The following is a 17333-nucleotide window of genomic DNA, read 5'->3' on the forward strand; positions in this document are numbered from 1 at the left end:
AGCAACTTAAACAACTGTAAGGCATTTCATACTTTATTCAATAGAGCTTGCCTACACACAGCATTAAAATGTGTGGGTTTTTTAAAATTCTCTGTATAAATTGCTGTAGCTGCCTTTTTGAGGCTGTAGAGCTACTTAAGCTTTACATTAAACGCACTTCCAAATAACAGCTTCTGACTTAACATCTGATGACAAAGAAGAAAATCCCTAACACGATCTTCTTTCAGGGGTTGTTCCAATTCTGAATCTAATCCATTCAAGAAAACTGCTACTTAAGTTCAGTCACATTTAATAGGACAGGATACCATTTACAAGAAAGATCAATGGAGGCCGTAGGTGGGCTACAACTACTGTACAAACATTGCTTGGAGTAGTGTGTTGTGGCAGGAGAGAAGCATTGCTCCTAGCATATCTCCTATTAAACTTCATGTTTATTCTTAGTTCTCTCTTTCATATTTTCAACTGCTCACTACTAACTTTGATGAGGGGAACCAATAAATCCAGAGTGGACTGGACAGCACTGCAAGATCTCTCAACACTCAATTTATCCTTACTGTGTGACAGTGTAGTAGGTTGACCTTGGCTGGATGCCAGGTGCCCACCAAGCTGCTCTATCACTCCCCCTCCTCAGCAGGACAGGGGGGAGAAAATAAGATGAAAAAGAACTCATGGGTCACGATAAAGGCAGTTTAATAAAGCAAAGGCTGCGTGCGGAAGCAAAAGGAAAACAAAAGATTTATTCTCTACTTCCCATCAGCAGGCGATGTCCAGCCAGAAAGTCTGGGAAGTAGGGCTTCAGTACGCATAGCGGTTGCTCCAGAAGACAAATGCCTTAATAACGAATGCCCCCTCTCCTCCTCCTTTCTCTTAGCTTTTATTGCTGAGCATGATGTCATATGGTATGGAATATCCCCTTGGTCAGTTTGGGTCAGCTGTCCTGGCTATGTCCCCTCCCAAGATCTTGCCCACCCCCAGCCTACTGGCCTTCGGGGGTGAGGGGGGGGGGAAATGTTGGAGAGGCAGCCTTGATGCTGTGGGAGCACTGCTCAGCAGTAGCCAAAACACTGGTGTGTTATCAGCACCTTTCTAGCTACCAATACAAAGCACAGCACTATGAGGGCTGCTATGGGGAAAGTTAACTCCATCCCAGCCAGACCCAATACAGACAGCAATCTTCATGCAGTCGGTTACCTTTCTCCTTCAAAACAGAAAGAGTGTCAAGAACCTCTTCAGAGTTCCTTAAGAACTGCAAAATATGATAATATTCAAAGACTGGCTGTAGTAGTTGTACTGTCAAGTACAAGCCCTATAGCTTACTGGATTTATGGGGGAACTATCCCCAAGGTTAAATGGGATGAAGCATTGGTTAGTTATCTGAAAATTTCTCTTGAAATAATCTTTATAGAGCAGTAACTTTCATTTTGCATACTACACTATTGTCGTGTTTAGGTTTTACTCCAGTACAGATCATATGTAAACAGAGTATTTATTAAAATGTTGATGGCATTAGCTAACCCTTTAGGAATTTGCTACAACTGGCAGAATACTTACTTAATTTGTAAACATTCTTTGTTTCTTGTATATTTAAAGGAAGGGCTTTATAGCCTAAATAAAAAACAGTGAAACCAATAACAGGAGCTATCATTACATGCTTTTCCACTGAAGCCAGGAACAGAGAGATCATTTATGCTAAAATCTATTTTGCCTTAAATAGGCTAGATTGTTTCACAGAGTCATGCAGTATGTCTTAATCACAGGGTAAGGAAGGAATCTTTTCCTGTGTAATAACTGCACTTTATTTTGCACTAAAATTTTTCATCCCGCTAGATCAAGTGGTAAATGACAATACCAGTAAATACTGCTTTAATTGAAGGTCAATTGCAATTTATCATTCAATTGAACAAATATGCATTTAACACCCAATTGGTTTTGTATCATTACTGTTCCAGCATATAAGTGTGATAATTGTTAGAGAAGAAAATGTTTTACACTCAAATTATAAACTCCTGTAACCTGCTTGTATGGAAATATATTCTTCTAACTATGCCTGATGAAAAACAGCTAATGAAATATTCAGTGTAGAAATTGTTTCAGTTGCACTTCTGGTTTTGTAACAAGTACAAAGTAAAATCACTCATTCATACTGAGAAAGAACTAAGTCTGCAACTTCAAAAGAAATCTTCATACACTGTTTGAAGGCTACATAGTCATACTGGCAAAATGCAACTTGTTTACTATTTCTGTCTCTCTCCTACCTCTTATTACCATACAGTTACGTCCCCTTCAACTTGTGTCAGTTTAACTTCAAAATAGATTATAAATAAAGCTATTTACATTTTTTGTGTGGATAGTTGTGGTTTTACTGTTTTGGTTTGTTGATATATCTAGAGTAACAGGTAAATTGCTTTGGTTTTTGGTTTTTTTTTATTGTATTGGGTTTGTGTGGCAAGGTTTTGGTAGTGGGGGGGCTACAGGGGTGGCTTCTGTGAGAAGATGCCAGAAGCTTCCCCCATGTCCGATAGAGCCAATGCCAGCCGGCTCCAAGATGGACCCACCACTGGCCAAGGCTGAGCCAATCAGTGACGGTGGCAGCACCTCTGGGATAACATATTTAAGAAGGGGGAAAAACTGCTGCGCAACAGCAGCCGGGAGAGAGGAGTGAGAATATGTGAGAGCAACAACTCTGCAGACACCAAGGTCAGTGAAGAAGGAGGGGGAGGAGGTGCTCCAGGCACCAGAGCAGAGATTCCCCTGCAGCCCCTGGTGAAGACCATGGTGAGGCAGGCTGTCCCCCTGCAGCCCATGGAGGTCCACGGTGAAGCAGATATCCACCTGCAGCCTGTGGAGGACACCACGCTGGAGCAGGTGGATGCCCAAAGGAGGCTGTGACCCCGTGGAGAGCCCATGCTGGAGCAGGCTCCTGGCAGGACCTGTGACCCCATGGAGAGAGAAGCCCATGCTGGAGCAGGTTTGCTGGCAGGACTTGTGACCCCCCGTGGGGGACCCATGCTGGAGCAGTCTGTTCCTGAAGGACTGCAGCCTGTGGGAAGGATTTATGCTGGAGCAGTTCGTGGAGAACTGCAGCCCGTGGGAGGGACCCCACGCTGGAGCAGGGGAAGAGTGTGAGGAGGAGGAAGGAGCGGCAGAGACAATGTGTGATGAACTGACTGCAACCCCCATTCCCCGTCCCCCTGCGCCGCTCCGGGGGAGGAGGTAGAGAAGTCAGGAGTGAAGTTGAGCCGGGGAAGAAGGGAGGGGTGGGGGGAAGGTGTTTTTAGATTTGGTTTTATTTCTCATTACCCTACTCTGATTTGATTGGCAATAAATTAAATTAATTTCTCCGAGTCGAGTCTGCTTTGCCCGTGACGGTAATTGGTGAGTGATCTCCCTGTCCTTATCTCGACCCATGAGCCTTTCATCATATTTTTCTCCCCCCTGTCCAGCTGAGAAGGGGGAGTGATAGAGTGGCTTGTTGGGCACCTGGCATCCAAGCCAAGGTCAACCCACCACATAAATACCTATTGATGTTGGGTGTTATGCATTTTATTAGATGTGTGGGATGTAGTTTTATTATTTTTTTCCCCTGTATGGACTCATTCCCTTAATTTAATAAGCTGGTCATAAATTTATCCATCATTTTAAATTTTATACATAGGAAAGTCTTAAATAAATACTGTCAAAACTAACTAAGGTTGCGAAGTGCCAATACAGTAGCTGAGAAATATGACAAGCCACTGAGTAGAATCTTTAACACTAGTTAACTAGGAAAGCCAGTCACCATTTTCTGTATTAAATGGCTACCTTTAGGTGACTTAGATATTTGGATGACCAAATCCAAGATGGATCTTTAGGATGACCTTAGATATTTCAGCCAAAAACATTTCCACCTTTTGTCAAAACAAAAGCTAGGGAAAAGTACATTTCAGTGCTTAACCAAGTCCTGAATTCCCTCCTGCATATGCTTTGGAGAACTTGATCTAGGGCAGCTATGCAGGGTTTTTCTCATTTTCCTAAAAAAAAAAAAATCTACTTAAATGCCTCTGGCATGAGAGGAATAATTTGCACCACTTCAGTTTAACAATAAAAAAAGAAAAAACAAACGCCTGAATGCTGCTATTTTAGTTTTCAGTTCTCTACTAATTCAGAAGTAACATACCCGTTCACAGCACGCCCTGTATTGCAGGGATGCACAACTCTGCACAAGACTGCAGCTAATTGGGACAGATTTGCTGTATTACTCCTTCACAATGACTGGAGCCACAACCAGCACGTTCTTGGGCTGATGCTCTACTTTCTAGCTACTAGCATCTTGACAGTGCCAGTTGTACTCACTCTCTCATCTCATGCCTTTATCAGGCTCTAATTCTTATGGCTATGCATGTAACCATGCAAATATACTGCCACTCCAGGTACCCAGAAGTATTACTTATAGGGATTTGGATTCCAGGAACTTGGTCTGTAAAAGGCCAGTTCCTTCAAACTGAAGCAGTTTTGTCAGAACCACAATTTTAAAACTGTTTAAATATTTTAAAAATAATTAAAATAACAAAAATAAGTACAAAGTGCTACTATTTCATATTAATCTCTCCCCCCCCCCCCCCCCCCCGGTGATGTTAATGCAATATAATTTGCTAGAGCTACACTTTTTTCAAAGGCTTTATTTTCAGTAGATAAAATGCATATGCATCTTTTTAAAAGATTTTAAAACATTCCAAAAATGTTCAGAGAAATTAAATAGGCATAGTTATGTTTGTATACTTTTTAATATGATTCAGCTACAAAACATTGGAAGTTGGTCAAAAAAAAAAAAAAGCCCAGCAGAAATACAGAATTTTTTCTTCAGCTTTCTTGTTTGACTTCTGAAGAAACTACACAGACCTGTACAATATCATCATACTCGTATGTTCTCTTCAAAAACGTGTCTGTAAGTCTTAAGCCAGAGACACTCTAGAAAGGGAAAAGATTTATAAGTGTTATTAGAAGGAATTACTAAGCTTATAAAACAGCTATTTTATAACAAAACTGCTATAAAGACTTACTTGCAATCCCTGCACTGAAGACAGCAATGTAAGTGCAAGATGGAGGGAGGAACCTGGGTGCAGCTTTCCAAGTTGCCTTCCTGAAACTCCACACCAGTGGATGGAATTAGTATTGCACATTTCTAAAACCAGATCCATAGTCCTTTCACTGCTAGAGGAAATTGAAAAACAAGAATAAACCTGTGGGCTTTTTTTAAGCATTCAAGGACTGCAGACATGTAACAGCTTGATTACTTTATTGTTCAGGTTATTATTAATCAAGCATTTATAATTAATTTATGTAATTATAAGAAGGCAAGCAAGATTTACTGTGATGTGCAGTAATTCAGGTGCATGTAGTTTTGTCTGACACGAGCATTCTGTCATGGGTTTAACTATACTAGATAGCATAATACCGCTCACATTTTGGATAGATGACAAGATTTTCGTGAGAAGTAACTGCAGACAAGATACATGCTTTAGTCCCTGGCTTCAACTAATATTTAGACTTACTTTATTTAAATGTCACTCTTGCCACCCTTTAATAAAGGACTACCATGGATCATAGTGTAAACACAAATCAAGTCAAAACATGGATAACTATGTACAAAAGACTACGTCAACAATGTTTAGCAGGCATTCTAGGAGTGGTGCAGAACTAGCAGTAAAATCAGACTGGATACAAATGGCATCATTTATTCTCATAAAATTACTTGTAGTTTAAAAAAATTCTATATAAGCACTAATTTTGTTTAAGAACTAAGATGATTTGTGATTTAAGTATGGGGTGCAATCTTCAATGATACTGCAGCCAGTTCCATGGAATTCCACTACAGATTTTTGGCAATTTCCTAGTTCAAATAGTATTAACAGATCATTATGGAAGTTTGTTTGTTTGTTTGTTTGTTTTTTAAATCATTGTAATTCAAAAGATGTGTTTCAAGTAATAGACCAGTAGTTTCATGTTGCTACAACCCATAGTAAAGACCAGATCTGAGTTGCTTCGGGAGAAAGTACTGAAAAATAGAACCAAGACAGCCACAACTTACCCACTCAGGAAAAAGCACAAGAATCAAGTGACATCATTACATGCAATTTGTTATTTTACATGTAATGTCAAAAGGTTCTTCCAAATTTACGGTGTCTGGTATTGTCTCCAGAGAAAGCCTTACGTCACCATAACCAGGAGCCTGAGAAGGTACAAGAATGCATATTTCTCAGACGCTGGATAGCAAAGTTGAAATTTCTACTACTTAAGTTCTCATTTACTGCAACAAGCTTAAAATAAGAGCAATTTGAAGAAAGAAGATGATTGACTCTTCATGCTTTTGATTTGTACCCAAATCACAGCAGTGCTCCATCCACTACCGAATACCACCTTCTTGATAGGTTTAACAGTTCATTAGACAAGGATGATCTGTGCAGTTTATTTATAGGAAACAATACACACTTTGTTCATGTCCTTAAAGTTTGAATACCCATATACGCTTCCTGAGAAGATCAGCTTTATTCTAAGACCTCTCTGTTAGACGGATAACAGATATACTATGGACAACATAAGTATAGTTTTCCTGCATAAGCCCACCACTATTCTACATCCTTAGAAAAAGCATTGTTCCTAAGAAATTGAGAGATTGTTCATCCTCCTTGCCATTTCAGTCCTCCAAGCCTCTGCCAAAATAATTAATTGCCACCAGTTAGAAAGGCACATGATATGAACACTTGTCAGCTACCCAATTCTGTCAAGAGCCGAACACATTTCATATGGTCTACTAACAAACCTATGATAAATATCCTAGTTACCACCAACTGGGGCTGATTCGACAGTAACCTGCAGATAAAAAGCTTTAGATTTTTCAATCCCCACAAATGATAGATTGTAAGGAAAAAAAACCAAGGGAAAAACTTGTCCTCCCTGACCAGGTTTAGTTGTGACACATGTTCCAATTCTGCTGATAGAAGGATGCTGTAGTAAAAGTTACATTTATAGCTGAAAAGATAGTCCCAAAGAGGCCCAGAAAGCCAGTTATTGACATGTTGGGGACAGGTTTTAGTCATATACACTTCATTACAGACTGAAGACAGATGACATTTTAGAAAGCATATTAAATTGGACATTAGAGTGAGCAAAGGGATGTCAAACTGATGGAGAATTCAGACCAGTAGAGCAATCTAAGTTTAGAAACTTTCAAGAAAGAGAACTAATTATCCACCATTGGAAAAGGGCACACATTTTCAGCTGTATTAGGTGACAGGAAGGAATCCACTGGAAAAATTATACCTAATTCCCTAAACAACAGGTAGTTTGCCATAACATTAGACTCCTCTATTAAGAGAGATATATATTAAGAAAAAAAACCAATAAAACCAGTATTTTATAGAATAAACTTTGCAGCAATTGACAAAATCAAGACAGGATCAGAGTAGATGAGAAGGCCTAAAACAGCACATAGCCATTGGTATTAACAATGAGATAACTGCAAGAACTGATGGCTAGAGATAAAGGCCTTACAATAACACTAAAAGGAGGAATGTAGTCTTCATCCAAAAATGAGAGAATTGCTCAGAGTATGGAATCAACTAGACAATTTCTTGCTTGTGCTACTCAAGAATAACGTTCTTTAAAGCTACACAGAGAGCTAATCAGAAGGAAGCCCACCACCCAGACAAGGGCAGTCTCTGTAGTATGGGCGGGCACAAAGCCAACTGTTTTAGGAGAAGCAGCTAGAAGGATAAAAACACTCTCCTACATGCATGTTTAGCAAAAAAAATGTTATAAGGCAAACATGGCAAAGTCAAGGAGATTTTTACAAAATGGAATGGCATGCACTGTCATAGGTAATCCTCCCTAATTCACTGAGGCTACATCTACGTTAACAAGTGATGCAGGAGACAGTGTCTACAGCAAATCAGTTGGTGCTGAGGACCTGACATCTATTCCATATGTGCCCTGGGGTTTACTTTGGACTGGTTCTAGTCTAGTCCTGGACTGAATGCCCATGAGCAGATGGAGCACCCTTGGCATACTGTGGACATGCATTGTCTGGTTTAATGCCATCCAAAAAGAACATAGTTTGTGAATTCCAAGACCACTCCACAAAACAAACCAAATTATGGTTGATTGTGAAGAGCTGTCTCTGAAGAATAGCCACGAGCAGGTTGAAAGCTTATGGGTAAGAATTAGAGACCAAGGCAACAAAGGGAACCTTGTGGTTGGCGTTTACTACAGGCTGCCCGACCAAGGGGAGACTACTGACGAAGCCTTCTTACTCCAGCTACAGGAGGCATCACACTCGCAGGCTCTCGTCCTGCTGGGGGACTTCAACCACCCCGACATCTGCCGGAAAAGTAGCACGGTGAGCTGCAGGCAATCCAGCAGACTCCTGGAGTGTATCGAGGATAACATCTTAGGCCAGGTAATAGACAGCCCTACCAGAGGGGCCGTAATACTGGACCTGTTGGTCACCAACGCAAGTGAGCTAATCAATCATCAGAGGTGTCAAGATTGGAGGCAGCCTGGGCTGCAGTGATCATGCATGCACTGTTGGAGATCGCAGTCCTGAGGGATATGGGTCAGGCAAAGAGTAAAGTCAGGACCCTGAATTTTAGGAAAGCAAGCTTCCAGCTGTTCAAGGAGTTAGTCAATAGGACCCCCTGGGAAAGTGCCCTCAGGGACAAGGGAGCAGAACAGAGCTGGCAGATCTTTAAGGATGCTTTCCATAGGGCACAAGAGCTCTCGATCCCCAGGTGTAAGAAATCAGGAAAGGAAGGCAAGAGACTGGCATGGCTGAGTCGAGACCTGCTGGTCAAACTAAAGGGCAAGAAGGAAATGCACAGGCAGTGGAAGCAGGGACAGGTATCCTGGGAAGAGTACAGGGATGTTGCCCGGTTGTGTAGGGATGGGGTCAGGAAGGCCAAGGTGCGGCTGGAGCTGAACTTGGCAAGGGATGCAAAGAATAAGAAGAAGGGCTTCTACAGGTATGTCAGCCAGAAAAGGAAGGTCAAAGAAAGTGTACCCCCCGATGAACATGACTGGCAAACTGGTAACAACAGACAAGGAGAAGGCTGAGGTACTCAACAACTTTTTCGCCTCAGTCTTCACTGGCGACCGCTCTTCCCACACCTCTCAAGTGGATGGACCGCAAGACAGGGACTGGGGGAGCGAAGTCCCTCCTGCTGTAAGAGAAGATCAGGTTCGTGACCACCTGAGGAACCTGAATGTACAGAAGTCTATGGGACCTGACGGGATGCATCCCAGAGTCCTGAGGGAATTGGCTGATGTAGTTGCCAAGCCACTCTCCATGATATTTGAAAAGTCATGGCAGTCGGGTGAAGTCCCCGGGGACTGGAGAAAGGGAAACATTGCACCCATTTTTAAAAAGGGTAGAAAGGAGGACCCTGGGAACTACCGACCTGTCAGCCTCACCTCTGTGCCTGGGAAGATCATGGAACAGATCCTCCTAGAAGCTGTGCTATGGCACGTGGAGGACAGGGAGGTGATTCGAGACAGCCAGCACGGCTTCACCAAGGGCAAGTCTTGCCTGACCAACCTAGTGGCCTTCTATGATGGAGTGACTGCATCAGTGGACAAGGGAAGAGCTACGGATGTCATCTAGCTGGACTTCTGTAAGGCCTTTGACACAGTCCCCCACGACATCCTTCTCTCTAAATTGGAGAGATATGGATTTGATGGGTGGACTGTTGGGTGAATGAGGAATTGGCTGGATGGTCACATCCAGAGGGTAGTGGTCAACGGCTCAATGTCCAGATGGAGATCGGTGATAAGTGGTGTCCCTCAGGGGTCCGTTCTGGGGCCAGTGCTGTTCAATATCTTCATCAATGACATAGACAGCGGGATCGAGTGCACCCTCAGCAAGTTTGCAGATGACACCAAGCTGAGAGGTGCGGAGGGACCTGGACAAGCTGGAGAAATGGGCCTGCGTGAACCTCATGAGGTTCAACAAGGCCAAGTGCAAGGTCCTGCACCTGGGTCGGGGCAATCTCCGGTATCAATACAGGCTGGGGGATGAAAGGATTGAGAGCAGCCCTGCGGAGAAGGACTTGGGGGTACTGATGATAGACAAAAAGCTGGACATGAGCCGGCAATGTGCTCTCGCAGCCCAGAAAGCCAACCGTATCCTGGGCCGCATCAAAAGAAGCGTGGCCAGCAGGTCGAGGGAGGTGGTTCTGCCCCTCTACTCTGCTCTGGTGAGACCCCACCTGGAGTGCTGCGTCCAGCTCTGGGGTCCTCAGCACAGGAAGGACATGGACCTGTTGGAGCAGGTCCAGAGGAGGGCCACAAAAATGATCAGAGGGATGGAACACCTCTGCTGTGAGGACAGGCTGAGACAGCTGGGGTTGTTCAGCCTGGAGAAGAGAAGGCTCCGGGCAGACCTTATTGTGGCCTTTCAGTACTTAAAGGGGGCTTATAAGAAAGAGGGGGACAGACTTTTTAGCAGGGCCTGTAGTGATGGGACAAGGGGTAATGGTTTTAAACTAAAGGAGGGTAGATTCAGACTAGATATAAGGAAGACATTTTTTACGATGAGGGTGGCAAAACACTGGAACGGGTTGCCCAGAGAGGTGGTAGGTGCCCCATCCTTGGAAACATTCAAGGACAGGCTGGATGGGGCTCTGAGCAACCTGATCTAGTTGAAGATGTCCCTGCTCATTGCAGGGGGGGGTTGGACTAGATGACCTTTAAAGGTCCCTTCCAACCCAAACCATTCTATGATTCTATGAAATTTTTCCCAAGTCAAGTCTGTTTTGCCCATGATGGTAACTGGTGAGTGATCTCCCTGTCCTAATCTTGACCCACAAGCCTTTCATTGTATTTTCTCTCCCCTCTCCAGTTGAGGAGGGGGAGTGATAAAGCAGCTTGGTGGGTGCCTGGGAGACAGCCAAGGTCAACCCACCACAAATATTTACAAAAATATGAATAAGCTGCTGGAGTTTTAGTTTTATTTGTTGTCTATGGGAGGGATTGTTTTTCTTAAGTATCATTCTTACACACCAGCCTTTCCCATGCTGTGAAGCTGAGATAATTGGTTCTCAGCATCTGAAGTACCTTCCTCCCTTTTCCTTATGTTTGAGAAGATAGTTGAACTACTGTTGGAGCAGTCAGTTGCAAGAACTCTTGAAAAATAGGATGAGGAATGTATTCAGTTTTGTAAAGCAGACTATATTTCCCTTTGCTTTAAAATCTATTCCACAAGTTGTCGAATAATAATGTCGTGGTTTAACCCCCAGTAGACATCTAAGCAGCACCCAGCCGCTTGCTTACTCCCCCACAATGGGATGGGGGAGAGAATCAGAAGGGTACATGTAAGAAAACTTGTGGATTGAGATAAGAACAGTTTAATAGGTACAGCAAAAGCCGCACACGCAAGGAATTCATTCACTGCTTCCCATCGGCAGGCAGGTGTTCAGCCATCTCCAGGAAAGCAGGGCTCCATCACGCATAACGGTTACTTGGGAAGACAAATGCCATAACTCCAAACTTCCCCCCCTTCCTCCTTCTTCCCCCAGCTTTTATTGCTGAGCATGACATCAGTTGATTTTTTTTTTACTTATAATGAAATCAGTATTTTAACATACTATTCTAAATTATATTTATTGTGCTTTGCTTTTTTTCAGAGCTGTATACAAGCCTTGACTAATGAGATTAAAATGCAGTTTCAAAATTACTAGCACTGTTGTTCAAATGCTAAGACGCATAATAAATTATAACATAGCAAAGGTGATTTCCACTGCAGTTCTCTCTGGCTCAGCTGAATCGGCTTTCTTCTCATCTAAACATGGTCTTTTAGTTCTACATAAATACCAGAATTGTTTTCTGTTGTGAAAACACAAAAATGCAATGTGTTTTGCCATAAATAAAATACACACTCAGTAAAACTGGGGAGGGATTGGAAGAAAGGTTGAGTTCTTCTTAAATCCTCATGAAAATAACTGTTTAAATTAAGGTACAATGTTTTTTTCTTTTAACGAGTCTACTTTTGGCTCAAGGACTTATTTGCAACCTATGGATACATGTCAGTACTTATACTGCCTAAAACCAAAGCAGGAATTTGCAGAGAAAGCTGGAGTAATAAAAGGTGTAATGGTGATTTGTAAACTAGACATCATATGGAAAACGAATCTGGGTGAACAAGGAAGGCTGCAAACTAGCCAACTCTAAAGAATGGTAAGTCTTTAACTTAAGCATCAATTTAACTTAGCATCCATTTTTAAGGCAACCCAATGAACAATTGCATAATGACTTGAAGGAAAAGTTCAAGCTGCTTACTTTCTGCACCTCATTCTGAATTCACATGTTTCTGTACATATTTTGGAAAATTATTTAATACAGATGCTGAGCACACATTTGGTCAGTGAAGTGTGGAAAAAACACTATTCCAAGGGACTGTAGCTGAAAAAAAGCATTCTTATTCCTTTTGGTCATGTGAATGGCGACATTTTTTTGTTTTCTTGAGGATTTTTTTCTGGCACATAACATGCCTCTTTTTTCATAGCACTGAAAAAAATAACTTAATGGATTGTGCACTTGAACTGCCAGAATCAAGTAATCTATGTAGCAAAATACATTGGTTAGAATAAAATTAACTTCTTGTATGCCATTTGGCAACAAACTGAAAAGCACTGACAAAAGAACTCCTTTAAGTATGCCAAATGTTGACACAGAAGTCTGCTCCCTAATTCATACAGACATTTTAGCTTCTTTCAGTAACAATTTTTATGTATAGCATAATACTATTTATCTTTCATGTCTACAGTTTTGATTGAATCTATTCTATTCTGGTTGTTTTATAAATTGTTCATGAATTTTAAGTTGTAATTACTAGCTTGCTTAAGTCAGCTGCACAGCCTGTCTACTCTTATGCCTAAACCTGACTCGCATCTTTTGAATTGAAGATGGTGGCATATGGGAGACAAGTAAAAAAGCTTTGACAATTATATCTTAGTCTGAGTTTGCAAAGTTTGTAATTGGGTTTCTGTCTCTGTCTCTCCCACCCTTTCCCCCAATATCTTCTAGTAAATTTAGCAGTTCTGTAGGGAAATCAATCACATCAACTTGGAACTGGGCAAGGAGACTTGGATCCTGGAAATTGACAGCTAAGTCACTAAAACTTCTCTTTGTTTTTAATTTAGGTGTCAAGTATCTGTATAACCCCATCAAATCAGAAACTGGCCTTTTTTCTAAACTTAGTTACTCCCATTACTTTAAAACTTGTTGCTTGTTTTTGGTTTGTTGTGTTTGGTTTTTTGTTGTTTGGTTTTTTTAAACTAATAAATGATCATATTTTCAACTGACCTTTTCTATAATTTCTCTTTAAAGACAGATTTTCCCTTCCTAAATTGGTATTCTCTCTCTCTTCATCCCTTCTTGTTGAACCTTTGAGAATTGCACTTGAAACAAACAGTGGTCATTAAACCTGGAGTGTGGAGATGTGTTTATTAGTTTTATTTACTCATCCATCATTGTTTTGTGCTAGTGATTAACAAAGAAACAGGAGATATTTTTTGTACTTTGAGCAACATCTGTCTTTGGAAAAGCATCAAATGGATTTTGTTTTTTTCCCTTTTGTCCTGGTTTCAGCTGGGATAGCGTTGATTTTTCTTCCTAGTTGCATTGCAAGTCCCTCTTGTCTTCTCATCTTTTAAGTGCTATCAGATTATTTCATTTCTAGGCTCCTTTCACCTTCCATCATTTTCCTCCTAATCTACTTACTAGCACTATAACCATTATTTCTCTCACAGGCCCAGAATTTTACCTGTACTGTGCCTCTCTGTCATTGTTTTGGTTCAGATTAGGAATGCACTATTGAAACAAATATCTTGGATCATCCCCACATACAATAGAATCATACAGTCATAGAATAGTTTGAGTTGGAAGGGACTATTCTGACTACTCCATTCTGTGCTGCTAGAACAACTGCCCTTCAATCCCCTACTTGTGCACTACCTTCACCTTCTTCTATTATTTGTTTGCTGGTGGCAATATCTAATGCAACGGCCTTATAGTGCCATTTACTGTTTACCCTTTTTGCTGAAGCATCTGTAAACCAAATGTTTTCTGTTGGTGTACCCTCAAGTGAGGGGCAGTGCATCCAGAATGGGCAAAGGTTTAAAAGGTTGTTTTAGTGCTAGTGGGTCAGTGTTTATAGGGATTTGGAATTTGGAATTTTTTGTCTGTCCTTCAGTCAATTGCATTTCCTCTTCTACTCCCATCAGATAGGCATACCATTTTCTGATGGTGGGTTTTTGTGCAATTCCTTCTGAGGGAGCAGTTCCTTTTAGGACTGTTTCAAGTAAATTAAATGGTCCGCTAGTTGTCCCTGATGTATTTTTTCAGCTTGTTTAACTGCTCGAACTAAAGTCCCTTTTCCCATTCAGAATATCTCTGTTCTGTCTCTTTAAATGCAGTCGAGTTAAACATTAAAGGCCTTTTTGGCCTGTTCGGCCCGGTCTGGAATAGATTGCAATAAGTACAATGTTCTGCAAAACCCCATTCTGCTATAATAGGGTCGCGGGGATGTACTGGCCCCAGTGACTGATATGTTTTTAATTCCTGTATCAAAGTTTTGACTGCCTCTTCATGCTCTGGGTTCCACTCCCACGTTTTTCCCTTTCGTAAAAGTGAATACAATGGGTGAGCAATAATAGAAAATCCAGGTACATGTTTCCTCCAGTACCCATAAGTTGTTGTAATTCCTTCCTAGATTGGGGCATCTGCAATTGTTCTATTTTACTGAGGGTGTACAGTGGGATTGCTGCACTACCTGCAATCCACCAAGTACCTAAAAATTTTACGTCTCTACTCAGTCCCTGACATTTTTCGGGTAGAATTTCAACTTCTGCTTTATGTAGTGTTTGCCACGCTGCTGCTGATGCTTCCCCCACTTTTTCAGGGGAGGTCCCTCTGATTAGGATATCATCTATATATGGGTACAGTTTCACATCTTGAGGGAGTGAGACTGTCTGTAAGAGTTCAGCAAGCACAGCATGAGCAATTGTGGGTGAATGTTTATGCCCCTGTGGGAGTCTGTTAAAGGTGTATTGTATGCCTTCCCAAGGAAAAGCAAATTTCTCTTTATCCTTCTCCTGCAAGGGGACTATAAAGAACATCTAGCACTGCCATCCATGGGTGTGCGGCTGCTTGTAATGTGGCTAAGTTGCAGTATTAGGTACTGCAGCCGTTAGTGGAGCTGCATTGGCATTTAAGCACCAAAAATCAATTGACAGATGCCATCTCCCATCTGGCTTTTGGACTGGCCAGATGGGTGAATTATACGGGGAGTGGGTTCTGGAAATAATGTCCCGCTTTTCTAAGTCTGCTATTACTTCAGAAATCCCATTTTGTGCTGCAGCAGAAATTGGGTATTGCAGTACGTTAGTAACCTTTGATTCAGGGAGTGCAGGAGCAGCGTGGAGTACATGCACTGTAGCCTCCCAATTTTTATCAGGGTCTGGGTTAATATTTGAATGTCTGGCAAGCACCAGGTTGGGCCATTCAAAACCCAAAATATTTTCATTGTGATCTTTGATTGCAAAGGGAGTAGACAACATGCACTTCTCGCCAGGGAGCCATAGATGATTAATTTTCACGGTTTGGCAAACAGCACTTGCCCCATTCACTCCAGTAATTTTAACTCTTTTCCATCCAGGTCGTACACCCAGCATCTCGGCATCCTGTTGTGTTAATATTGAAATTTGTGTTCCCATATCTATTTAAAACTTTACCAATTGTCCTTGAGGACTGACTGAAATTAAAATATATGGGTCGTCATCACTTATCCACTGATAAGCTTCCACTTTCCGGACAGGCAGGCCCAATAGACTTCTGGACATTACTTGTGTTTTGACTTCATGTCCTGCGATTCCTCCTTAAGAGAGAGGAAGGGATTGTTTCCCTTTCTGGGGACTGGCCAGGAGGAGCTGAAATACCTCCTTCCTTTCACTGTTATCTCCTCTCTGGAATGCTTCAATTAGATCCAAGATAATGCCAGTAGGCTGACCTTGAATCGCAGTTTGGGGAGTGCCTAGTGCTAATGCTTTCTTCCACAGCTCCTTTCTCAGGATTCTGCTCGAGAGTCTTTAGGTATATTTTCTTTAATTCCTGGTCCCTGTGGGGGTGTTTTTACTGGTCTGACTCGGTGTTCTCCTGTTCAGGGCCTTGGGTTTGATTTTTCGACTAATGGATCGTCCCACCCCATTTCACAGGCATGGTTTAAAATGTCATGCATTAATTCTGCCCAGGTAGGGATATGGATGCAGGGGTCATTTTCACCTAATCCCTCATTGTGTTCTATGTCTCTTCTAATTTAATCCCGCTTTGCACTTAAGTAGAATTTAAGAACTGCCGGGGCTCCTCTAAGTAGTGGTTTTAGCATCGCATAATCAATTGTAGCAGATATTGGGATATCACCAGGTTCTCGTCTATGCATGGTTTGTATGCAGGCAGCTTTTGTGATGGCTGTAGAGAGCTTGTTAAGAGATCTTATGGGGATTACGGAGGGTTCACCTCATTCCATAGCATCTATTCCTCCAGCCCAATAAGTTATCCTGCTAGTAATAGAATGGGATGCATCTGCCAGTTTGGGTCCTAAATTTAAGAGAACTCCCGGACCCCAAAAGCCATTCGCTTCATCTCCAGCCAGAAGTATTCGGTCGCTGCCAGTCAGGCAGACTCACCACAAATACTCTGTTTCAGTTTCACCTGGCTTTCTGCCATTTTTTTCTTGTAAATTTGTCAATTGTATCAGATCCCAGGGAGTGGTTCATATAGTATATCGCAGAGCACCACCGCGAGGTCCTTCAGACATTTCTCTTTTAATAATAGGCCTGGCTTCATATTCAGGGGGATTTGAAGAAAGTAAAAAGTCATCATCGCCTGAATTACTACTATTGGGGCTACCCCATATATTCCCATCCCATTCTTCTGGGGATGCAATTAATTATCTAATCTGTACAATGTTAGGGGGATGAGGAGCATGCACAAGCATCATTTCGATCCTTTCTTCTAATTTTCAGTTTTTCTCCTTTTCCTCCTGTAACTGTTTCTGCAGCTGTTCAAATTTCAAAGACAGTATTGATTCAGCTGCCTTCCTGCCTTCTACTTCTTCTTTTAGGTCCTGCTCCCTTTTATTGTTATTCTTTCCATATTGATGAGCAGCTTCTAAACAAGTACCTAGCATTTTGCAAATAATTCCTTTCCCTTTTCCATCTCTTATATGTCCTCGGGCTATATTTAGCCGATTTTCAATAGCTTCCCAATCATGCCAATTATCATGAGCCCATTCTTCTGAGAATTTA

General features: G+C 41.8%; 1 pseudogene across 1 annotated transcript in view; it reads right to left on the reverse strand.

The window, feature by feature from the left end:
• Window positions 1–4839: 4839 nt before the first annotated feature.
• Window positions 4840–17333, reverse strand: part of LOC309601735 (trafficking protein particle complex subunit 13-like) — a 46956-nt pseudogene continuing 34462 nt past the window's right edge. The window contains exons 4-6 of the transcript in view: window positions 6108–6208; window positions 5040–5190; window positions 4840–4947 (exon numbers count right to left, since the gene is read on the reverse strand). The product of the transcript in view is annotated as a trafficking protein particle complex subunit 13-like (transcript). The remainder of the gene's footprint in view (window positions 4948–5039; window positions 5191–6107; window positions 6209–17333) is intronic.

This window comes from Platalea leucorodia (assembly GCF_965183815.1).
Source record: "Platalea leucorodia genome assembly, chromosome: W".
In the NCBI taxonomy this organism is placed as follows: Eukaryota; Metazoa; Chordata; class Aves; order Pelecaniformes; family Threskiornithidae; genus Platalea; species Platalea leucorodia.